The following is an 18,201-nucleotide window of genomic DNA, read 5'->3' on the forward strand; positions in this document are numbered from 1 at the left end:
TGTGATCGGGAGACGTGTTCAAATATGTCTCAGTTTTCCTCCCCTGGTACTCGGGTGCAACATTCCAGACGCTTTACTAACACTCTCCCCACTTGGAGAGTCAGCGCCTTTAACCTCCTGTTTGGCCCAGTTTGCAATTTCTGTGGAAGATGAACAGGAATAGCAAGAACCAATGAGAGGCTAGCTGGAGGTGTCTGGACGGGCAAATTTAACTCTCATTTCCCACCAGGAAGAGGAAATAACCAAAGGCTCAGCGTGCCGTACCGGAACCAGATTAGGGCCTGAAGCCATCCTGCGGTGTTGCGGCCAGCTCAAAAGAAAGCGAGTTGAAGAAAGGAGCTCAGGGGCACTGTAATTCACAAACCTGCAGAGTTATAAATGACAGCTATCGTCCAAAAATAGACTGAAGTAAGGCTGCCAAGAGGACTTGAAAGTGGGGCAGAATTGCAGGAAACCGATTTCAGGAGGTAGACTGGAATTGCATTGAAAGCATAGGAAAAGAGGCAGAACGTCCACAATGATGCACTTGGCCAAAAAGGGCGTATGCGTTTTTTCCTGAATATATTCAGGAAAAAACGCATACGCCCTTTTTGGCCAACCAAGCAAGCTTGCAAAGGAAATCTGCACTACAATGAAGTCTCACTTCCCCCCGGTCAAAAGGGCCATCTGAAAAAAGTGTAAAATCCAGAAAGGCAGGACAGGCCATGGAGAACTGGGAGCCTTGTTATGCTGATGGGCGGGATGTAAATTGCCAACAACCACTCGGGAGAAGTGTATGGTGTTTCCTGAAACATCTAAAAAACAAAGCAACAGAACCTAGGGCACTTCCACTTATGGTCCTATAGCTTAGGGAAATTAAAATGAAAAAGACACAGCCACCCCAAAGTTTGGAACGGCTCTGTTTACAAGAACCTCGTTTACAGTACAAGTTCAACATCGCAGAAAGTGAAAAATGGATAAAGAAGTTGTGGTATTTACTTACAAAGCAATATCACTCAGCAATGAAATCTGTGTCATCAGGCCCTTAGCAGCACAATGAGTGGATTCAGGTATGATGATTCTAACTGAAATAAGTCACACAGAAAAAGAAACATCATAAGATATCAGTAATACACGGAATGTAAACTTGGCTACCCAGGAACTGAATTACAGAACAGAACAGGGTCTCAAATTTAGAAAACCAACTTATGCTTGCTTAAGGGGAAAGGTGAGTTGGGGTGCTGCATAAAAGCAGAGATTGAAATGAGCACAAAGTTCCTTAAGCCAAATATGGAATAGACAAGAGCTACTCCTTGCTCAACGAAATGGACTTAACACCGCATATTAAACGCCTAAGAATGTACCTGACTAGTAAGTATCTTAAAACCTATAGATTGCTATGTCTCCGAAAGAGAATCAAGCATGTGTACAGGGGCATAAACGCAGCAGTGATAGGATTGGAGCGGTTCAGTGAGCAAATGAAGACCCTTTGAAGTCATATTGCATGGTACCCATTCCACGGGTTTCAACTACGCAGATTTTAGGTATTCTTCCTTCAGCTAAAACATGCATGTGGAACCCAGAGTATGATCAACCATGTGATCGGGAGACGTGTTCAAATATGTCTCAGTTTTCCTCCCCTGGTACTCGGGTGCAACATTCCAGACGCTTTACTAACACTCTCCCCACTTGGAGAGTCAGTCCCTTTAACCTCCTGTTTGGCCCAGTTTGCAATTTCTGCGGAAGATGAACAGGAATAGCGAGAACCAATGAGAGGCTAGCTGGAAGTGTCTGGACGGGCAAATTTAACTCTCATTTCCCACCAGGAAGAGGAATTAACCAAAGGCTCAGCATGCCGGGCCGGAACCAGATTAGGGCCTGAAGCCATCCTGCGGTGTTGCGGCCAGGTCACAAGAAAGCGAGTTGAAGAAAGGAGCTCAGGGGCACTGTAATTCACAAACCTGCAGAGTTATAAATGACAGCTATCGTCCAAAAATAGACTGAAGTAAGGCTGCCAAGAGGACTTGAAAGCGGGGCAGAATTGCAGGAAACCGATTTCAGGAGGTAGACTGGAATTGCATTGAAAGCATAGGAAAAGAGGCAGAACGTCCACAATGATGCACTTGGCCAAAAAGGGCATATGCGTTTTTTCCTGAATATACTCAGGAAAAAACGCATACGCACTTTATGGCCAACCAAGCAAGCTTGCAAAGGAAATCTGCACTACAATGAAGTCTCACTTCCCCCCGGTCAAAAGGGCCATCTGAAAAAAGTGTAAAATCCAGAAATGCAACAGGCCATTGAGAACTGGGAGCCTTGTTATGCTGATGGGCGGGATGTAAATTGCCAACAGACACTCAGGAGAAGTGTATGGTGTTTCCTGAAACATCTAAAAAACAAAGCAACAGAACCTAGGGCACTTCCACTTATGGTCCTATAGCTTAGGAAATTAAAATGAAAAACACACAGCCACCCCAAAGTTTCGGACGCCTCCTTTTACAAGAACCTCGTTTACCGTACAAGTTCAATATCACAGAAAGTGAAAAATGGATAAAGAACTTGTGGTACTTACGTACAATGCAGTATCACTCAGCAATGAAATCTATGTCATGAGGCCCGTAGCAGCATAATGAGTGGATACAGGTACGATGATTCTAACTGAAATAAGTCACACAGAAAAAGAAACATCATAAGATATCACTAATACACGGAATGTAAACTTGGCTACACAGGAATTGCATTCCAAAACAGAACAGGGTCTCAAATTTAGAAAACCAACTTATGCTTGCTTAAGGGGAAAGGTGAGTTGGGGTGCTGCATAAAACCAGAGATTGAAATGAGCACAGATAAAGTTCCTTAAGCCAAATATGGAATAGACAAGAGCTACTCCTTGCTCAACGAAATGGACTCAACACTGCATATTAAATGCCTAAGAATGTAGCTGACTAGTAAGTATCTTAAAACCTATGGATTGCTATGTCTCCGAAAGAGAATCAAGCATGTGTACAGGGGCATAAACGCAGCTGTGATAGGATTGGAGAGGTTCGGTGAGCAAATGAAGACCCTTTGAAGTCACATTGCATGGTACCCATTCCACGGGTTTCAACTACCCAGGTTTAAGGTATTCTTCCTTCAGCTAAAACATGCATGTGGAACCTAGAGTATAATCAACCATGTGATCGGGAGATGTGTTCAAATATGTCTCAGTTTTCGTACCCTGGTACTCGGGTGCAACATTCCAGACGCTTTACTAACACTCTCCCCACTTGGAGAGTCAGTCCCTTTAACCTCCTGTTTGGCCCAGTTTGCAATTTCTGTGGAAGATGAACAGGAATAGCGAGAACCAATGAGAGACTAGCTGGAGGTGTCTGGATGGGCAAATTTAACTCTCATTTCCCACCAGGAAGAGGAATTAACCAAAGGCTCAGCGTGCCGTGCCAGAACCAGATTAGGGCCTGAAGACATCCTGCGGTGTTGCGGCCAGGTCACAAGAAATCGAGTTAAAGAAAGGAGCTCAGGGGCACTGTAATTCACAAACCTGCAGAGTTATAAATGACAGCTATCGTCCAAAAATAGACTGAAGTAAGGCTGCCAAGAGGACTTGAAAGCGGGGCAGAATTGCAGGAAACCGATTTCAGGAGGTAGACTGGAATTGCATTGAAAGCATAGGAAAAGAGGCAGAACGTCCACAATGATGCACTTGGCCAAAAAGGGCGTATGCGTTTTTTCCTGAATATATTCAGGAAAAAACGCATACGCCCTTTTTGGCCAACCAAGCAAGCTTGAAAAGGAAATCTGCACTACAATGAAGTCTCACTTCCCCCCGGTCAAAAGGGCCATCTGAAAAAAGTGTAAAATCCAGAAAGGCAGGACAGGCCATGGAGAACTGGGAGCCTTGTTATGCTGATGGGCGGGATGTAAATTGCCAACAACCACTCGGGAGAAGTGTATGGTGTTTCCTGAAACATCTAAAATACAAAGCAACAGACCCTACGGCACTTCCACTTATGGTCCTATAGATTAGGGAATTTAAAATCAAAAAGACAGAGCCACCCCAAAGTTTCGAACGGCTCTGGTTACAAGAACCTCGTTTACAGTACAAGTTCAACATCGCAGAAATTGAAAAATGGATAAAGAAGTTGTGGTATTTACTTACAAAGCAATATCACTCAGCAATGAAATCTGTGTCATCAGGCCCTTAGCAGCACAATGAGTGGATTCAGGTATGATGATTCTAACTGAAATAAGTCACACAGAAAAAGAAACATCATAAGATATCAGTAATACACGGAATGTAAACTTGGCTACACAGGAACTGAATTGCAGAACAGAACAGGGTCTCAAATTTAGAAAACCAACTTATGCTTGCTTAAGGGTAAAGGCGAGGTGGGGTGCTGCATAAAACCAGAGATTGAAATGAGCACAGATAAAGTTCCTTAAGCCAAATATGGAATAGGCAAGAGCTACTCCTTGCTCAACGAAATGGACTCAACACCGCATATTAAACGCCTAAGAATGTACCTGACTAGTAAGTATCTTAAAACCTATGGATTGCTATGTCTCCGAAAGAGAATCAAGCATGTGTACAGGGGCATAAACGCAGCAGTGATAGGATTGGAGAGGTTCGGTGAGCAAATGAAGACCCTTTGAAGTCATATTGCATGGTACCCATTCCACGGGTTTCAAATACCCAGGTTTAAGGTATTCTTCCTTCAGCTAAAACATGCATGTGGAACCTAGAGTATGATCAACCATGTGATCGGGAGACGTGTTCAAATATGTCTCAGTTTTCGTACCCTGGTACTCGGGTGCAACATTCCAGACGCTTTACTAACACTCTCCCCACTTGGAGAGTCAGTCCCTTTAACCTCCTGTTTGGCCCAGTTTGCAATTTCTGCGGAAGATGAACAGGAATAGCGAGAACCAATGAGAGACTAGCTGGAGGTGTCTGGACGGGCAAATTTAACTCTCATTTCCCACCAGGAAGAGGAATTAACCAAAGGCTCAGCGTGCCGTGCCGGAACCAGATTAGGGCCTGAAGCCATCCTGCGGTGTTGCGGCCAGCTCACAAGAAAGCGAGTTGAAGAAAGGAGCTCAGGGGCACTGTAATTCACAAACCTGCAGAGTTATAAATGACAGCTATCGTCCAAAAATAGACTGAAGTAAGGCTGCCAAGAGGACTTGAAAGCGGGGCAGAATTGCAGGAAACCGATTTCAGGAGGTAGACTGGAATTGCATTGAAGGCATAGGAAAAGAGGCAGAACGTCCACAATGATGCACTTGGCCAAAAAGGGCGTATGCGTTTTTTCCTGAATATATTCAGGAAAAAACGCATACGCCCTTTTTGGCCAACCAAGCAAGCTTGCAAAGGAAATCTGCACTACAATGAAGTCTCACTTCCCCCCGGTCAAAAGGGCCATCTGAAAAAAGGGTAAAATCCAGAAAGGCAGGACAGGCCATGGAGAACTGGGAGCCTTGTTATGCTGATGGGCGGGATGTAAATTGCCAACAACCACTCGGGAGAAGTGTATGGTGTTTCCTGAAACATCTAAAAAACAAAGCAACAGAACCTAGGGCACTTCCACTTATGGTCCTATAGCTTAGGGAAATTAAAATCAAAAAGACACAGCCACCCCAAAGTTTGGAACGGCTCTGTTTAGAAGAACCTCATTTACAGTACAAGTTCAACATCGCAGAAAGTGAAAAATGGATAAAGAAGTTGTGGTATTTACTTACAAAGCAATATCACTCAGCAATGAAATCTGTGTCATCAGGCCCTTAGCAGCACAATGAGTGGATTCAGGTATGATGATTCTAACTGAAAGAAGTCACACAGAAAAAGAAACATCATAAGATATCAGTAATACACGGAATGTAAACTTGGCTACACAGGAACTGAATTACAGAACAGAACAAGGTCTCAAATTTAGAAAACCAACTTATGCTTGCTTAAGGGGAAAGGTGAGTTGGGGTGCTGCATAAAATCAGAGATTGAAATGAGTACAGATAAAGTTCCTTAAGCCAAATATGGAATAGACAAGAGCTACTCCTTGCTCAACGAAATGGACTCAACACCGCATATTAAACGCCTAAGAATGTACCTGACTAGTAAGTATCTTAAAACCTATGCATTGCTATGTCTCCGAAAGAGAATCAAGCATGTGTACAGGGGCATAAACGCAGCAGTGATAGGATTGGAGAGGTTCGGTGAGCAAATGAAGACCCTTTGAAGTCATATTGCATGGTACCCATTCCACGGGTTTCAACTACCCAGGTTTTAGGTATTCTTCCTTCAGCTAAAACATGCATGTGGAACCCAGAGTATGATCATCCGTGTGAACGGGAGACGTGTTCAAATATGTCTCAGTTTTCCTCCCCTGGTACTCGGCTGCAACATTCCAGACGCTTTACTACACTCTCCCGACTTGGAGAGTCATCGCCTTTAACCTCCTGTTTGGCCCAGTTTGCAATTTCTGTGGAAGATGAACAGGAATAGCGAGAACCAATGAGAGACTAGCTGGAGGTGTGTGGACGGGCAAATTTAACTCTCATTTCCCACCAGGAAGAGGAAATAACCAAAGGCTCAGCGTGCCGTGCCGGAACCAGATTAGGGCCTGAAGCCATCCTGTGGTGTTGCGGCCAGCTCACAAGAAAGCGAGTTGAAGAAAGAGCTCAGGGGCACTGTAATTCACAAACCTGCAGAGTTATAAATGACAGCTATCGTCCAAAAATAGACTGAAGTAAGGCTGCCAAGAGGACTTGAAAGCGGGGCAGAATTGCAGGAAACCGATTTCAGGAGGTAGACTGGAATTGCATTGAAAGCATAGGAAAAGAGGCAGAACGTCCACAATGATGCACTTGGCCAAAAAGGGCGTATGCGTTTTTTCCTGAATATATTCAGGAAAAAACGCATACGCCCTTTTTGGCCAACCAAGCAAGCTTGCAAAGGAAATCTGCACTACAATGAAGTCTCACTTCCCCCCGGTCAAAAGGGCCATCTGAAAAAAGTGTAAAATCCAGAAAGGCAGGACAGGCCATGGAGAACTGGGAGCCTTGTTATGCTGATGGGCGGGATGTAAATTGCCAACAACCACTCTGGAGAAGTGTATGGTGTTTCCTGAAACATCTAAAAAACAAAGCAACAGAACCTAGGGCACTTCCACTTAAGGTACTATAGCTTAGGGAAATTAAAATCAAAAAGACACAGCCACCCCAAAGTTTGGAACGGCTCTGTATACAAGAACCTCATTTACAGTACAAGTTCAACATCGCAGAAAGTGAAAAATGGATAAAGAAGTTGTGGTATTTACTTACAAAGCAATATCACTCAGCAATGAAATCTGTGTCATCAGGCCCTTAGCAGCACGATGAGTGGATTCAGGTATGATGATTCTAACTGAAATAAGTCACACATAAAAAGAAACATCATAAGATATCACTAATACACGGAATGTAAACTTGGCTACACAGGAACTGAATTACAGAACAGAACAGGGTCTCAAATTTAGAAAACCAACTTATGCTTGCTTAAGGGTAAAGGTGAGTTCGGGTGCTGCATAAAACTAGAGATTGAAATGAGCACAGATAAAGTTCCTTAAGCCAAATATGGAATAGACAAGAGCTACTCCTTGCTCAACGAAATGGACTCAACACCGCATATTAAACGCCTAAGAATGTACCTGACTAGTAAGTATCTTAAAACCTATGGATTGCTATGTCTCCGAAAGAGAATCAAGCATGTGTACAGGGGCATAAACGCAGCACTGATAGGATTGGAGAGGTTCGGTGAGCAAATGAAGACCCTTTGAAGTCATATTGCATGGTACCCATTCCACGGGTTTCAACTACCCAGGTTTTAGGTATTCTTCCTTCAGCTAAAACATGCATGTGGAACCCAGAGTATGATCATCCGTGTGATCGGGAGACGTGTTCAAATATGTCTCAGTTTTCGTACCCTGGTACTCGGCTGCAACATTCCAGACGCTTTACTAACACTCCCCCGACTTGGAGAGTAATCGCCTTTAACCTCCTGTTTGGCCCAGTTTGCAATTTCTGTGGAAGATGAACAGGAATAGCGAGAACCAATGAGAGATTAGCTGGAGGTGTCTGGACGGGCAAATTTAACTCTCATTTCCCACCAGGAAGAGGAAATAACCAAAGGCTCAGCGTGCCGTGCCGGAACCAGATTAGGGCCTGAAGCCATCCGGCGGTGTTTCGGCCAGCTCACAAGAAAGCGAGTTGAAGAAAGAGCTCAGGGGCACTGTAATTCACAAACCTGCAGAGTTATAAATGACAGCTATCGTCCAAAAATAGACTGAAGTAAGGCTGCCAAGAGGACTTGAAAGCGGGGCAGAATTGCAGGAAACCGATTTCAGGAGGTAGACTGGAATTGCATTGAAAGCATAGGAAAAGAGGCAGAACGTCCACAATGATGCACTTGGCCAAAAAGGGCGTATGCGTTTTTTCCTGAATATATTCAGGAAAAAACGCATACGCCCTTTTTGGCCAACCAAGCAAGCTTGCAAAGGAAATCTGCACTACAATGAAGTCTCACTTCCCCCCGGTCAAAAGGGCCATCTGAAAAAAGGGTAAAATCCAGAAAGGCAGGACAGGCCATGGAGAACTGGGAGCCTTGTTATGCTGATGGGCGGGATGTAAATTACCAACAGACACTCAGGAGAAGTGTATGGTGTTTCCTGAAACATCTAAAAAACAAAGCATCAGAGCCTAGGGCACTGCCACTTATGGTCTTATAGCTTAGGGAAATTAAAATCAAAAAGACACAGCCACCCCAATGTTTGGGACGCCTCTGTTTACAAGAACCTCTTTTACAGTACAAGTTCAACATCGCAGAAATTGAAAAATGGATAAAGAAGTTGTGGTATTTACTTACAAAGCAATATCACTCAGCAATGAAATCTGTGTCATCAGGCCCTTAGCAGCACAATGAGTGGATTCAGGTATGATGATTCTAACTGAAATAAGTCACACAGAAACAGAAACATCATAAGATATCAGTAATACACGGAATGTAAACTTGGCTACACAGGAACTGAATTACAGAACAGAACAGGGTCTCAAATTTAGAAAACCAATTTATGCTTGCTTAAGGGTAAAGGTGAGTTGGGGTGCTGCATAAAGCCAGAGATTGAAATGAGCACAGATAAAGTTCCTTAAGCCAAATATGGAATAGACAAGAGCTACTCCTTGCTCAACGAAATGGACTGAACACTCCATATTAAACGCCTAGGAATGTACCTGACTAGTAAGTATCTTAAAACCTATGGATTGCTATGTCTCCGAAAGAGAATCAAGCATGTGTACAGGGGCATAAACGCAGCAGTGATAGGATTGGAGAGGTGCGGTGAGCAAATGAAGACCCTTTGAAGTCATATTGCATGGTACCCATTCCACGGGTTTCAACTACCCAGGTTTTAGGTATTCTTCCTTCAGCTAAAACATGCATGTGGAACCCAAGTATGATCAACCATGTCAATGGGAGACGTGTTCAAATATGTCTCAGTTTTCCTCCCCTGGAACTCGGGTGCAACATTCCACACGCTTTACTAACACTCTCCCCACTTGGAGAGTCATCGCCTTTAACCTCCTGTTTGGCCCAGTTTGCAATTTCTGCGGAAGATGAACAGGAAGAGCGAGAACCAATGAGAGGCTAGCTGGAGGTGTCTGGACGGGCAAATTTAACTCTCATTTCCCACCAGGAAGAGGAAATAACCAAAGGCTCAGTGTGCCGTGCCGGAACCAGATTAGGGCCTGAAGCCATCCTGCGGTGTTGCGGCCAGGTCACAAGAAAGCGAGTTGAAGAAAGGAGCTCAGGGGCACTGTAATTCACAAACCTGCAGAGTTATAAATGACAGCTATCATCCAAAAATAGACTGAAGTAAGGCTGCCAAGAGGACTTGAAAGCGGGGCAGAATTGCAGGAAACCGATTTCAGGAGGTAGACTGGAATTGCATTGAAAGCATAGGAAAAGAGGCAGAACGTCCACAATGATGCACTTGGCCAAAAAGGGCGTATGCGTTTTTTCCTGAATATATTCAGGAAAAAACGCATACGCCCTTTTTGGCCAACCAAGCAAGCTTGCAAAGGAAATCTGCACTACAATGAAGTCTCACTTCCCCCCGGTCAAAAGGGCCATCTGAAAAAAGTGTAAAATCCAGAAAGGCAGGACAGGCCATGGAGAACTGGGAGCCTTGTTATGCTGATGGGCGGGATGTAAATTGCCAACAACCACTCGGGAGAAGTGTATGGTGTTTCCTGAAACATCTAAAAAACAAAGCAACAGAACCTAGGGCACTTCCACTTATGGTCCTATAGCTTAGGGAAATTAAAATCAAAAAGACACAGCCACCTCAAAGTTCGGAACGGCTCTGTTTACAAGAACCTCGTTTACAGTACAAGTTCAACATCGCAGAAAGTGAAAAATGGATAAAGAAGTTGTGGTATTTACTTACAAAGCAATATCACTCAGCAATGAAATCTGTGTCATCAGGCCCTTAGCAGCACAATGAGTGGATTCAGGTATGATGATTCTAAATGAAATAAGTCACACAGAAAAAGAAACATCATAAGATATCAGTAATACACGGAATGTAAACTTGGCTACACAGGAACTGAATTACAGAAGAGAAAAGGTTCTCAAATTTAGAAAACCAACTTATGCTTGCTTAAGGGGAAAGGTGAGTTGGGGTGCTGCATAAAACCAGAGATTGAAATGAGCACAGATAAAGTTCCTTAAGCCAAATATGGAATAGACAAGAGCTACTCCTTGCTCAACGAAATGGACTCAAAACCCCATATTTAACGCCTAAGAATGTACCTGACTAGTAAGTATCTTAAAACCTATAGATTGCTATGTCTCCGAAAGAGAATCAAGCATGTGTACAGGGGCATAAACGCAGCAGTGATAGGATTGGAGAGGTTCGGTGAGCAAATGAAGACCCTTTGAAGTCATATTGCATGGTACCCATTCCACGGGTTTCAACTACCCAGGTTTTAGGTATTCTTCCTTCAGCTAAAACATGCATGTGGAACCCAAGTATGATCAACCATGTGAATGGGAGACGTGTTCAAATATGTCTCAGTTTTCCTCCCCTGGAACTCGGGTTCAACATTCCAGACGCTTTAATAACACTCTCCCCACTTGGAGAGTCAGGGCCTTTAACCTCCTGTTTGGCCCAGTTTGCAATTTCTGCGGAAGATGAACAGGAATAGCGAGAACCAATGAGAGGCTAGCTGGAGGTGTCTGGACGGGCAAATTTAACTCTCATTTCCCTCCAGGAAGAGGAAATAACCAAAGGCTCAGTGTGCCGTGCCGGAACCAGATTAGGGCCTGAAGCCATCCTGCGGTGTTGCGGCCAGCTCACAAGAAAGCGAGTTGAAGAAAGGAGCTCAGGGGCACTGTAATTCACAAACCTGCAGAGTTATAAATGACAGCTATCGTCCAAAAATAGACTGAAGTAAGGCTGCCAAGAGGACTTGAAAGCGGGGCAGAATTGCAGGAAACCGATTTCAGGAGGTAGACTGGAATTGCATTGAAAGCATAGGAAAAGAGGCAGAACGTCCACAATGATGCACTTGGCCAAAAAGGGCGTATGCGTTTTTTCCTGAATATATTCAGGAAAAAACGCATACGCCCTTTTTGGCCAACCAAGCAAGCTTGCAAAGGAAATCTGCACTACAATGAAGTCTCACTTCCCCCCGGTCAAAAGGGCCATCTGAAAAAAGTGTAAAATCCAGAAAGGCAGGACAGGCCATGGAGAACTGGGAGCCTTGTTATGCTGATGGGCGGGATGTAAATTGCCAACAACCACTCGGGAGAAGTGTATGGTGTTTCCTGAAACATCTAAAAAACAAAGCAACAGAACCTAGGCCACTTCCACTTATGGTCCTATAGCTTAGGGAAATTAAAATCAAAAAGACACAGCCACCTCAAAGTTCGGAACGGCTCTGTTTACAAGAACCTCGTTTACAGTACAAGTTCAACATCGCAGAAAGTGAAAAATGGATAAAGAAGTTGTGGTATTTACTTACAAAGCAATATCACTCAGCAATGAAATCTGTGTCATCAGGCCCTTAGCAGCACAATGAGTGGATTCAGGTATGATGATTCTAACTGAAATAAGTCACACAGAAAAAGAAACATCATAAGATATCAGTAATACACGGAATGTAAACTTGGCTACACAGGAACTGAATTACAGAAGAGAAAAGGTTCTCAAATTTAGAAAACCAACTTATGCTTGCTTAAGGGGAAAGGTGAGTTGGGGTGCTGCATAAAACCAGAGATTGAAATGAGCACAGATAAAGTTCCTTAAGCCAAATATGGAATAGACAAGAGCTACTCCTTGCTCAACGAAATGGACTCAAAACCCCATATTTAACGCCTAAGAATGTACCTGACTAGTAAGTATCTTAAAACCTATAGATTGCTATGTCTCCGAAAGAGAATCAAGCATGTGTACAGGGGCATAAATGCAGCAGTGATAGGATTGGAGAGGTTCGGTGAGCAAATGAAGACCCTTTGAAGTCATATTGCATGGTACCCATTCCACGGGTTTCAACTACCCAGGTTTTAGGTATTCTTCCTTCAGCTAAAACATGCATGTGGAACCCAAGTATGATCAACCATGTGAATGGGAGACGTGTTCAAATATGTCTCAGTTTTCCTCCCCTGGAACTCGGGTTCAACATTCCAGACGCTTTAATAACACTCTCCCCACTTGGAGAGTCAGGGCCTTTAACCTCCTGTTTGGCCCAGTTTGCAATTTCTGCGGAAGATGAACAGGAATAGCGAGAACCAATGAGAGGCTAGCTGGAGGTGTCTGGACGGGCAAATTTAACTCTCATTTCCCTCCAGGAAGAGGAAATAACCAAAGGCTCAGCGTGCCGTGCCGGAACCAGATTAGGGCCTGAAGCCATCCTGCGGTGTTGCGGCCAGCTCACAAGAAAGCGAGTTGAAGAAAGGAGCTCAGGGGCACTGTAATTCACAAACCTGCAGAGTTATAAATGACAGCTATCGTCCAAAAATAGACTGAAGTAAGGCTGCCAAGAGGACTTGAAAGCGGGGCAGAATTGCAGGAAACCGATTTCAGGAGGTAGACTGGAATTGCATTGAAAGCATAGGAAAAGAGGCAGAACGTCCACAATGATGCACTTGGCCAAAAAGGGCGTATGCGTTTTTTCCTGAATATATTCAGGAAAAAACGCATACGCCCTTTTTGGCCAACCAAGCAAGCTTGCAAAGGAAATCTGCACTACAATGAAGTCTCACTTCCCCCCGGTCAAAAGGGCCATCTGAAAAAAGTGTAAAATCCAGAAAGGCAGGACAGGCCATGGAGAACTGGGAGCCTTGTTATGCTGATGGGCGGGATGTAAATTGCCAACAACCACTCGGGAGAAGTGTATGGTGTTTCCTGAAACATCTAAAAAACAAAGCAACAGAACCTAGGGCACTTCCACTTATGGTCCTATAGCTTAGGGAAATTAAAATCAAAAAGACACAGCCACCCCAAAGTTTGGAACGGCTCTGTTTACAAGAACCTCATTTACAGTACAAGTTCAACATCGCAGAAAGTGAAAAATGGATAAAGAAGTTGTGGTATTTACTTACAAAGCAATATCACTCAGCAATGAAATCTGTGTCATCAGGCCCGTAGCAGCACAATGAGTGGATTCAGGTATGATGATTCTAACTGAAATAAGTCACACAGAAAAAGAAACATCATAAGATATCAGTAATACACGGAATGTAAACTTGGCTACACAGGAACTGAATTACAGAACAGAACAAGGTCTCAAATTTAGAAAACCAACTTATGCTTGTTTAAGGGGAAAGGTGAGTTGGGGTGCTGCATAAAACCAGAGATTGAAATGAGCACAGATAAAGTTCCTTAAGCCAAATATGGAATAGACAAGAGCTACTCCTTGCTCAACGAAATGGACTCAACACCGCATATTAAACGCCTAAGAATGTACCTGACTAGTAAGTATCTTAAAACCTATGGATTGCTATGTCTCCGAAAGAGAATCAAGCATGTGTACAGGGGCATAAACGCAGCAGTGATAGGATTGGAGAGGTTCGGTGAGCAAATGAAGACCCTTTGAAGTCATATTGCATGGTACCCATTCCACGGGTTTCAACTACCCAGGTTTTAGGTATTCTTCCTTCAGCTAAAACATGCATGTGGAACCCAGAGTATGATCAACCATGTGATCGGGAGACGTGTTCAAATATGTCTCAGTTTTCGTACCCTGGTACTCGGGTGCAACATTCCAGACGCTTTACTAACACTCTCCCGACTTGGAGAGTCAGTCCCTTTAACCTCCAGTTTGGCCCAGTTTGCAATTTCTGTGGAAGATGAACAGGAATAGCGAGAACCAATGAGAGACTAGCTGGAGGTGTCTGGATGGGCAAATTTAACTCTCATTTCCCATCAGGAAGAGGAATTAACCAAAGGCTCAGCGTGCCGTGCCAGAACCAGATTAGGGCCTGAAGCCATCCTGCGGTGTTGCGGCCAGGTCACAAGAAAGCGAGTTGAAGAAAGGAGCTCAGGGGCACTGTAATTCACAAACCTGCAGAGTTATAAATGACAGCTATCGTCCAAAAATATAGTGAAGTAAGGCTGCCAAGAGGACTTGAAAGCGGGGCAGAATTGCAGGAAACCGATTTCAGGAGGTAGACTGGAATTGCATTGAAAGCATAGGAAAAGAGGCAGAATGTCCACAATGATGCACTTGGCCAAAAAGGGCGTATGCCTTTTTTCCTGAATATATTCAGGAAAAAAGGCATACGCCCTTTTTGGCCAACCAAGCAAACTTGCAAAGGAAATCTGCACTACAATGAAGTCTCACTTCCCCCCGGTCAAAAGGGCCATCTGAAAAAAGTATAAAATCCAGAAAGGCAGGACAGGCCATGGAGAACTGGGAGCCTTGTTATGCTGATGGGCGGGATGTAAATTGCCAACAGACACTCAAGAGAAGTGTATGGTGTTTCCTGAAACATCTAAAAAACAAAGCAACAGAGCCTAGGGCACTTCCACTTATGGTCCTATAACTTAGGGAAATTAAAATCAAAAAGACACAGCAACCCCAAAGTTTGGGACGCCTCCATTTACAAGAACCTCGTTTACCGTACAAGTTCAATATCACAGAAAGTGAAAAATGGATAAAGAACTTGTGGTACTTACGTACAATGCAGTATCACTCAACAATGAAATCTATGTCATCAGGCCCGTAGCAGTATAATGAGTGGATTCAGGTACGATGATTCTAACTGAAATAAGTCACACAGAAAAAGAAACATCATAAGATATCAGTAATACACGGAATGTAAAGTTGGCTACACAGGAACTGAATTACAGAACAGAACAGGGTCTCAAATTTAGAAAACCAACTTATGCTTGCTTAAGGGGAAAGGTGAGTTGGGGTGCTGCATAAAACCAGAGATTGAAATGAGCACAGATAAAGTTCCTTAAGCCAAATATGGAATAGACAAGAGCTACTCCTTGCTCAACGAAATGGACTCAACACCGCATATTAAACGCCTAAGAATGTACCTGACTAGTAAGTATCTTAAAACCTATAGATTGCTATGTCTCCGAAAGAGAATCAAGCATGTGTACAGGGGCATAAACGCAGCAGTGATAGGATTGGAGAGGTTCGGTGAGCAAATGAAGACCCTTTGAAGTCATATTGCATGGTACCCATTCCACGGGTTTCAACGACCCAGGTTTTAGGTATTCTTCCTTCAGCTAAAACATGCATGTGGAACCCAGAGTATGATCAACCATGTGATCGGGAGACGTGTTCAAATATGTCTCAGTTTTCCTCCCCTGGTACTCGGGTGCAACATTCCAGACGCTTTACTAACACTCTCCCCACCTGGAGAGTCCGCGCCTTTAACCTCTTGTTTGGCCCAGTTTGCAATTTCTGCGGAAGATGAACGGGAATAGCGAGAACCAATGAGAGGCTAGCTGCAGGTGTCTGGACGGGCAAATTTAACTCTCATTTCCCACCAGGAAGAGGAATTAACCAAAGGCTCAGCATGCCGGGCCGGAACCAGATTAGGGCCTGAAGCCATCCTGCGGTGTTGCGGCCAGGTCACAAGAAAGCGAGTTGAAGAAAGGAGCTCAGGGGCACTGTAATTCACAAACCTGCAGAGTTATAAATGACAGCTATCGTCCAAAAATAGACTGAAGTAAGGCTGCCAAGAGGACTTGAAAGCGGGGCAGAATTGCAGGAAACCGATTTCAGGAGGTAGACTGGAATTTCATTGAAAGCATAGGAAAAGAGGCAGAACGTCCACAATGATGCACTTGGCCAAAAAGGGCATATGCGTTTTTTCCTGAATATATTCAGGAAAAAACGCATACGCCCTTTTTGGCCAACCAAGCAAGCTTGCAAAGGAAATCTGCACTACAATGAAGTCTCACTTCCCCCCGGTCAAAACGGCCATCTGAAAAAAGTGTAAAATCCAGAAAGGCAGGACAGGCCATGGAGAACTGGCAGCCTTGTTATGCTGAAGGGCGGGATGTAAATTGCCAACAAACACTCGGGAGAAGTTTATGGTGTTTCCTGAAACATCTAAAAAACAAAGCAAGAGAGCCTTGGGCACTTCCACTTATGGTCCTATAGCTTAGGGAATTTAAAATCAAAAAGACACAGCCACCCCAAAGTTTCGAACGGCTCTGTTTACAAGAACCTCGTTTACAGTACAAGTTCAACATCGCAGAAAGTGAAAATTGGATAAAAAAGTTGTGGTATTTACTTACAAAGCAATATCACTCAGCAATGAAATCTGTGTCATCAGGCACTTAGCAGCACAATGAGTGGATTCAGGTATGATGATTCTAACTGAAATAAGTCACACAGGAAAAGAAACATCATAAGATATCAGTAATACACGGAATGTAAACTTGGCTACACAGGAACTGAATTACAGAACAGAACAGGGTCTCAAATTTAGAAAACCAACTTATGCTTGCTTAAGGGGAAAGGTGAGTTGGGGTGCTGCATAAAACCAGAGATTGAAATGAGCACAGATAAAGTTCCTTAAGCCAAATATGGAATAGACAAGAGCTACTCCTTGCTCAACGAAATGGACTCAACACCGCATATTAAACGCCTAAGAATGTACCTGACTAGTAAGTATCTTAAAACCTATAGATTGCTATGTCTCCGAAAGAGAATCAAGCATGTGTACAGGGGCATAAACGCAGCAGTGATAGGATTGGAGAGGTTCGGTGAGCAAATGAAGACCCTTTGAAGTCATATTGCATGGTACCCATTCCACGGGTTTCAACTACCCAGGTTTTAGGTATTCTTCCTTCAGCTAAAACATGCATGTGGAACCCAGAGTATGATCAACCATGAGATCGGGAGACGTGTTCAAATATGTCTCAGTTTTCCTCCCCTGGTACTCGGGTGCAACATTCCAGACGCTTTAATAACACTCTCCCCACTTGGAGAGTCAGCGCCTTTAACCTCCTGTTTGGCCCAGTTTGCAATTTCTGCGGAAGATGAACAGGAATAGCGAGAACCAATGAGAGGCTAGCTGGAGGTGTCTGGACGGGCAAATTTAACTCTCATTTCCCACCAGGAAGAGGAAATAACCAGAGGCTCAGCGTGCCTTGCCGGAACCAGATTAGGGCCTGAAGCTATCCTGCGGTGTTGCGGCCAGCTCACAAGAAAGCGAGTTGAAGAAAGGAGCTCAGGGGCACTGTAATTCACAAACCTGCAGAGTTATAAATGACAGCTATCGTCCAAAAATAGACTGAAGTAAGGCTGCCAAGAGGACTTGAAAGCGGGGCAGAATTGCAGGAAACCGATTTCAGGAGGTAGACTGGAATTGCATTGAAAGCATAGGAAAAGAGGCAGAACGTCCACAATGATGCACTTGGCCAAAAAGGGCGTATGCGTTTTTTCCTGAATATATTCAGGAAAAAACGCATACGCCCTTTTTGGCCAACCAAGCAAGCTTGCAAAGGAAATCTGCACTACAATGAAGTCTCACTTCCCCCCGGTCAAAAGGGCCATCTGAAAAAAGTGTAAAATCCAGAAAGGCAGGACAGGCCATGGAGAACTGGGAGCCTTGTTATGCTGATGGGCGGGATGTAAATTGCCAACAACCACTCGGGAGAAGTGTATGGTGTTTCCTGAAACATCTAAAAAACAAAGCAACAGAACCTAGGGCACTTCCACTTA

At 44.0% G+C, this 18,201-nt stretch overlaps 1 long non-coding RNA gene across 5 annotated transcripts in view; it reads right to left on the reverse strand.

Moving 5' to 3' along the window:
• LOC307181408 overlaps positions 1–18,201 on the reverse strand; it is a 1,608,936-nt gene that overhangs the window by 257,389 nt on the left and 1,333,346 nt on the right. For 4 of the 5 annotated variants that reach the window (XR_013826692.1, XR_013826693.1, XR_013826694.1 and 1 more), the window contains exon 5: positions 10,452–10,529. The exons of the other annotated variant lie outside the window; for it this stretch is intronic. This is a non-coding gene — a long non-coding RNA (uncharacterized lncRNA). The remainder of the gene's footprint in view (positions 1–10,451; positions 10,530–18,201) is intronic. 5 annotated transcript variants of the gene reach the window in all.

The sequence above is a fragment of the Stenella coeruleoalba genome, assembly GCF_951394435.1.
Source record: "Stenella coeruleoalba genome assembly, contig: scaffold_69, whole genome shotgun sequence".
Lineage (NCBI taxonomy): Eukaryota > Metazoa > Chordata > Mammalia > Artiodactyla > Delphinidae > Stenella > Stenella coeruleoalba.